General features: G+C 35.6%; 1 pseudogene; it reads right to left on the reverse strand.

The window, feature by feature from the left end:
• Positions 1–2,946: 2,946 nt before the first annotated feature.
• Positions 2,947–4,806, reverse strand: LOC110412740 (protein NETWORKED 4A pseudogene; annotated as a pseudogene).
• Positions 4,807–5,868: the final 1,062 nt, after the last annotated feature.

Here is a 5,868-nt window from a genome sequence, read left to right on the forward strand (position 1 = left end):
GGTGCGGGTGAAAAGATGAAATGTGATTGGGTGAAAGTATGGAATATTTGAGGCGGAAGTTACCCAACTTTATACAATATAAAACTGCAAATTGCAAAAGTGAGGTGATGCATAAAAGACACTGACAATTCGGCGGGATGAGATCATTCGCACATGGACCGCTTCCGTGAATACCAGTCTAAAATTTTAAAATTCCAAGCAAACCAAATATTTTACGACTGTATCATCATCATTATTATTTATAAGAGAAGAGACAAGTCAAAGCTCCGAGATGCCGTGAGATGTAACGGCGTTAAAGCGGTAAGGTGCATCCAGATGAGCAATTCAGCAATTTCAATCAATTGTATTTTTTTTTTCTTTTATATTTTTTCAATCAGCGTTTCTAGTGACGTAGTTTCCCACATGCCGACGCCATATCTGCCACTTTTGTTTCATCTCCCCTTCTTCCTTTCGCTCTCAAGTTTCACCTTACACCTTATTTTTCATCTTAAAATTGGGAATGCCCAATGCTAATGCCAACGCCTACGGGGGACCATTCTTTGACAATAACTGCTCTCTTGTTTTATCTTCATTTTCCTACCCATGACCAATTCTTTTTTTTCTTTTATACATTAAGAAAATTGAGAATGCCATCCATTGAGGCATTGACTACATCGTTTTGTCAAATCTATTTAGATGATAATTTTTTTTTATAATTTTAATGTATAAAATTAGTATTGAAAACCTATAATATAAATCTGTCCTATTCAATATTGTCAATATTGATATAAACTTTCAAGATTTTAAAGTTATTAGGACAACATATCTTGAATTTCAGATTGGACAAAGTCTAAATGCCAAGAGTTATTGTTATTATTATTTTATATTACAAACACTAAGATTTATGAATATCTAGTGAACCCATTAATTAAGTAGCTGATTAGTGCACAGAACCGGTGATGATGATTATGAGAGAAATAGGAAAGGAACGGTAAAAGGGTTGAGACCAGTTCCAAGCGCAAGGCTTGGCTTACCTACTACCAGGGAAAGGAACGTTGACGTAAAACAACGTTACCTACCTTCCAACAAAGGCCACCATCACGTTCACGTGCAATGCCTCAATCGCTTCGCATCTACACCACTCCCCATCTTAGATGGCCAAATTGATCCACGTCATTACCATGTCAATCATTTTTATTTACAACATCATCTATTTACGTTTATATTATTATTATGAAGTCGGAAAGGTTTAAATAACTTGCAGCATTTCCAGGATAAGTAATTTTTTTAACAATTTTAGTTATGACACCCAAATTCACCTAAACTTTGGTTGGTCTAAGTAACAAGTTTAAGTCCTCCCACACCCAAAGGGGCTTTCTCTCTTCACTCCGTTACCATTATTGTCCAAAAGAAAATAGATCAAGGAATTATAAGGGTTTCTCCGTTGACTGTTTCTCTTGTTTTTATTAAGTTTATGCAGGTAGTTCACACTACGCCTATACTATATCTATAGCCGCCTGCTCCCTCCCTTTGACAAATTCTGGATAATTCGCTGTCATTGTATAAATGAAATGTTAAACTAAACTAAATTAAATTGAATATTACTACACCAATTGACAAATTGACAATGGCTGCCAATGAGGGTCGGTAGAGCTATATCCTGTAATTAGAAACCGAAGGAAATAATGACGTAAACAATAGGGACAGAATTAACGACAGCGTCAAGTCGTAGAATTTTGGGCCACAAACTTCTTGGGCTGATATTAATTAAGGCTCGTTTCATATCCTGGTTTAAGGGGTGACAGTTGCCGATTGCTTGGATCCTGACATATGGCTCCCGTCTCCCTGTTAAACTTGATCATCTTAAGAAGTCTCCTCTTATGTTCCCCAAATTGTGCATGCTTGGATTTATGCTGTGCTGACACAGCCAAGTACAGATGTGGAATTTAACAGGAGTGAGAGAATAGAAATTGACAGATTAACGTCACGATGGATTTAGATATTATTTATTAAAATAATAATAATAATAATTAAATTTTTTCCTCAATTTAGATCTATCAAAAAATATGATTTGATATTATTTGACATGTAATACTATTTTTTATTAAAAAGATTCTGTTCAAGTGTCATATTAACAAATTAATCAAAAAATGCTTAAATAAGAAATATTTAATAATTTAATTTAAATTAAAAATTATTTACAATTAAATAATTAAAACTTAAATAAGTTATTTTGAAAAAATAAAAAAGAAAAAGACTACAAGTCTCAAAAAGTAAGATTTAAAGTTTTTTAAAAATAATCTAAATTTTAACGTTTTTAATAAAGTTTAAAATTATAATTTTTTATTAGTTTATATTTAAATATTAATATAAAAATTATTTTTTTAATAAATATACTTTTACCTCATATTATAAGCCTTTAACAATTAAAGTGTCATGTAATATCACTTGCATAACGTTGGAGGCTGGCCCCGCTAACATTTAACGGGCAAAAGCAAACATTATTGAGCTACTGAGATGACACCCCACAATCATTAAAGTATCATGTGCCCGTAGCCTAGTGGGTAGAGGGACTGCTTCCTAAGCGGTAAGTCGTACCCCCACTGGTGCGATTTTTAAACTTTTTACTAAAGGTTGCCGCAAAGTGCAAAAGACCTGCCGTTTTTGCTTTTTGCTAAAAGCAGTCGCAAGAGCTTCCATTTCCGATCACGATATGAGACTCATATAGCTACTTGGCACCCAAGCCGAAGCCATTACACAAACAAAACCAAACATATCAAGCTTCGAGATCAGAACATGCAAATACTGACCTAAATGAGTGCTCGAGGACTTCGGCATTTCTGCACAGTCCAACCTTTCTATGAAGATTCTTATACTCACCCAAACCACTCTACATCCCTCAATGTAAGGGCACTTATGTTTTATGTATCCTCATTACACAAGCAACGGGATATGAGCAAAGTCACCTTCAAGAAATAGTAAGAAAATCTAGGGACTCTCACTTAGAAAAAAAGAAACAAAAGAATGGAGGAAACAGTGCCATGCAACATTGCCAATTCATGTCGCCAACACTAGAACACTCTTGTGCTCGATAAATGCTTGCCGAAGCATATGATATCCATTTTTGTAATGCTCAAGGGAGAAGCAAAGTCGCCTTATAGCTTCACGTTTCTCCTCTGCTCTTTCCAATATTGTGATTCTTTGCTTCTCAGTCTCATCCTCGAGTTCCTTAGCTCTTGCTTGCAATTCCTTCACCAGTTTATGTGCTCTTTGAGCATTAGTGATTAGCTCCACGTGTTCCATATGTAATTGGTGTAGATGCTTGTCCATTTGATCAATCTGATCATCCCTCGAACTAACCTCTGTTTTGAGTGAATCAATTTAGGCCATATGCTCGTCTATCTCTGATTTTAAAGTCTCAATGTTTTCGTTTAAACTTTTAATGCAATCACCTCTCTTAGCAATCTCTATTTTCAATAGCTCAATTTCACTGTGAAACTTATCATCTGATTCTCTCTTTTTGTTCACAACTTTTCTGATCTCATCCTTCATGGAACGGCCACGTGATTCCCATTCTCTAAGCTGTTCCTCCAAACAAGTCCGCTCCTCCAACAATTTTGATATTTCAGCTTTAATATGAGCCTTTTCTAGAAAAATCTTTTCCTGAACATCAGATACAGCTATCTTTAAGTCCCTGATCTCATGATCTCTATCTGATAAACTAGTCTTTAACCTAGCCATTCTTTCTTGCGACTTGGAGACCTCTTTTTTCTCTGTATTCAATTTGGATTTCCATGTTGTTATCTCTTTTTGTGCCGTAACAAACTGAACCTACAAATTTTGAAAATTTTCATCGGATTGTTTCTTCTCAAGCTTCAAACTAGCAATTTCTTTCTCAGAATTCTGGACCATTTCGTTTGTGATTCTCAGCTCGTCCACCAATACCTGCATCTTGCCATCTCGGTGTTGAGTTTCTTTCTCCACTACACCAATCCTTTCTTGAGGCTCTGATGCTTGATTTACCTGTATCTCCAGCTCAGCCTTATGCATCTTGACACTTTCCTCTCCGGAGGATTCATCCTCAGTTGTTTCCTGCGGCTTATATTTTTGGAGCTCAATCCTTAACGAAGTGATTTTTTCTTCAAAAAGCTGTATTTTTTTATTAGCAATTTTTAGTTCTTCCTCGTACTCTCCAATTCTAGCAAGAAGATCAGAATTATCATTTTTTGATCCTGCTAGTGAGCCATCTGCATTCTCTTCCTCTAGCACCCGTAGCTTCTTTTTCACTTCACGGAGCTCAATCTCCAATTTAATCATTTTCCTCACCCCTTGGTCACCTCCATTCCCCGACAAAACTGAGTAATTATTGATTAAGGAATCATCAGATTCTGGTTTAGAATCTGAAAGAGAAGATGACTCATCTCCTTCTTTCTAGTATACATCAGGGCTGCTCCCACTAGAACCAAGGAAAACATCGAAACCAACAACTCATGGGCCAGATTTGCAACGACTTAGCCTTTGATCCGGGGATAGCCAAATAGAGGGCAGTTCAGAACCAATGTCAGATATGCCAGAGCTCTGAGATTGGAGGTCTGATGGAATATTCTTCTTCAATTCTGCCATCAGTTGATCATAACGCTCTGTCAGAGAACGATACGTGCGGTTGAACTCCTCGACATGAGATATAAGTTCTGGCCTCTTCTGATAATACATCTAAGCCTCTTTTGCAAATGAATCTCCATCTTCTTCAATCAGCTTCAACATTCACTTGACGCTACGATCCATTTCTGTAGTCAACAATCATTTTGTTACTTTTTTGCTTGACATTTTGGCATTCAAATGATTTCAGACTCAAAGTACCTTTTTTTAAAATAGAAGATGCAGAAGCAAGACCCCTAGTCCCACCCCAAGAGGTAGGCAGATGGGATTGGGAATATCTGCACCACTAGAATGAAAGTACGAGGAAAAGCAATGGAAATGGTTAATATTACATTACTTGTGCCCACTGTATCCCGTATAAACTTTTGCTTCTTTTAGAACATAAACAAGGTCTTCACTTTAACCAAACAAAGATCAAGAACCTTCAACAAAGAATTTAGTTCAACAAAAGATATTTCATAAGAATATAACTCTTTATGCACATATGAGAAAGGAGAGAAAACACACAAAATGGAAACAACAATTGGCAAACATAGGAGAGAAATAAGATTTACTGCATTTTATAATAACATCTCATTTCAATTGCAACAAACTAAACAACAAAAAAAGTGTGTTTCATATACACCTCTTCATCTAATTCACCATTTAGGAAACAAGCACCTAAACAATGGCATCAAAAGTTTGATATAGTTATGCTAACTAATGGCTATAAAATCAATTAATCTGCCAAATATGTCTATAGTAAGTTCCAAAATGGTAGAGGTGTCATCATTTGTTTATATGTAGATGACATGTTAATCTTTAATACTGATTTGGAATAAGTGGAAGACACAAAAATATTCTTGTCAAAGAATTTTGACGTAAAAGATATGGGTATGGTGGATGTTATTCTTGGCATAAGAATAATGGGAGACAATAGTGGCCTAACAGTGTCTCAATCTCATTACATAGAAAAAATTGAAATGGAGTATGGTAAGGTAGATAGTATGCCAATGACTACGTCTTACGATTCTAATTTAAAGCTAATAGCTAACAAAGATAAGCCAATAGCACAAAATGAATATGCAAAGGTGATTGGATGCGTAATGTATGCCATGGTTTGTGTAAGGCTAGATATTGCTTTTGCGGTTGGGATGCTAAGTCGATTTACAAGTAATCCAAGGAAAAAACATTGGCATGCTGTTCATAGAGTTCTAAGGTACTTAAAGAGTATAAAGAATTATGGCATTT

The sequence above is a fragment of the Theobroma umbraticum genome, unplaced genomic scaffold (genome assembly GCF_002168275.2).
Source record: "Theobroma umbraticum cultivar Fairchild unplaced genomic scaffold, ASM216827v3 scaffold_95.0, whole genome shotgun sequence".
In the NCBI taxonomy this organism is placed as follows: domain Eukaryota; kingdom Viridiplantae; phylum Streptophyta; class Magnoliopsida; order Malvales; family Malvaceae; genus Theobroma; species Theobroma umbraticum.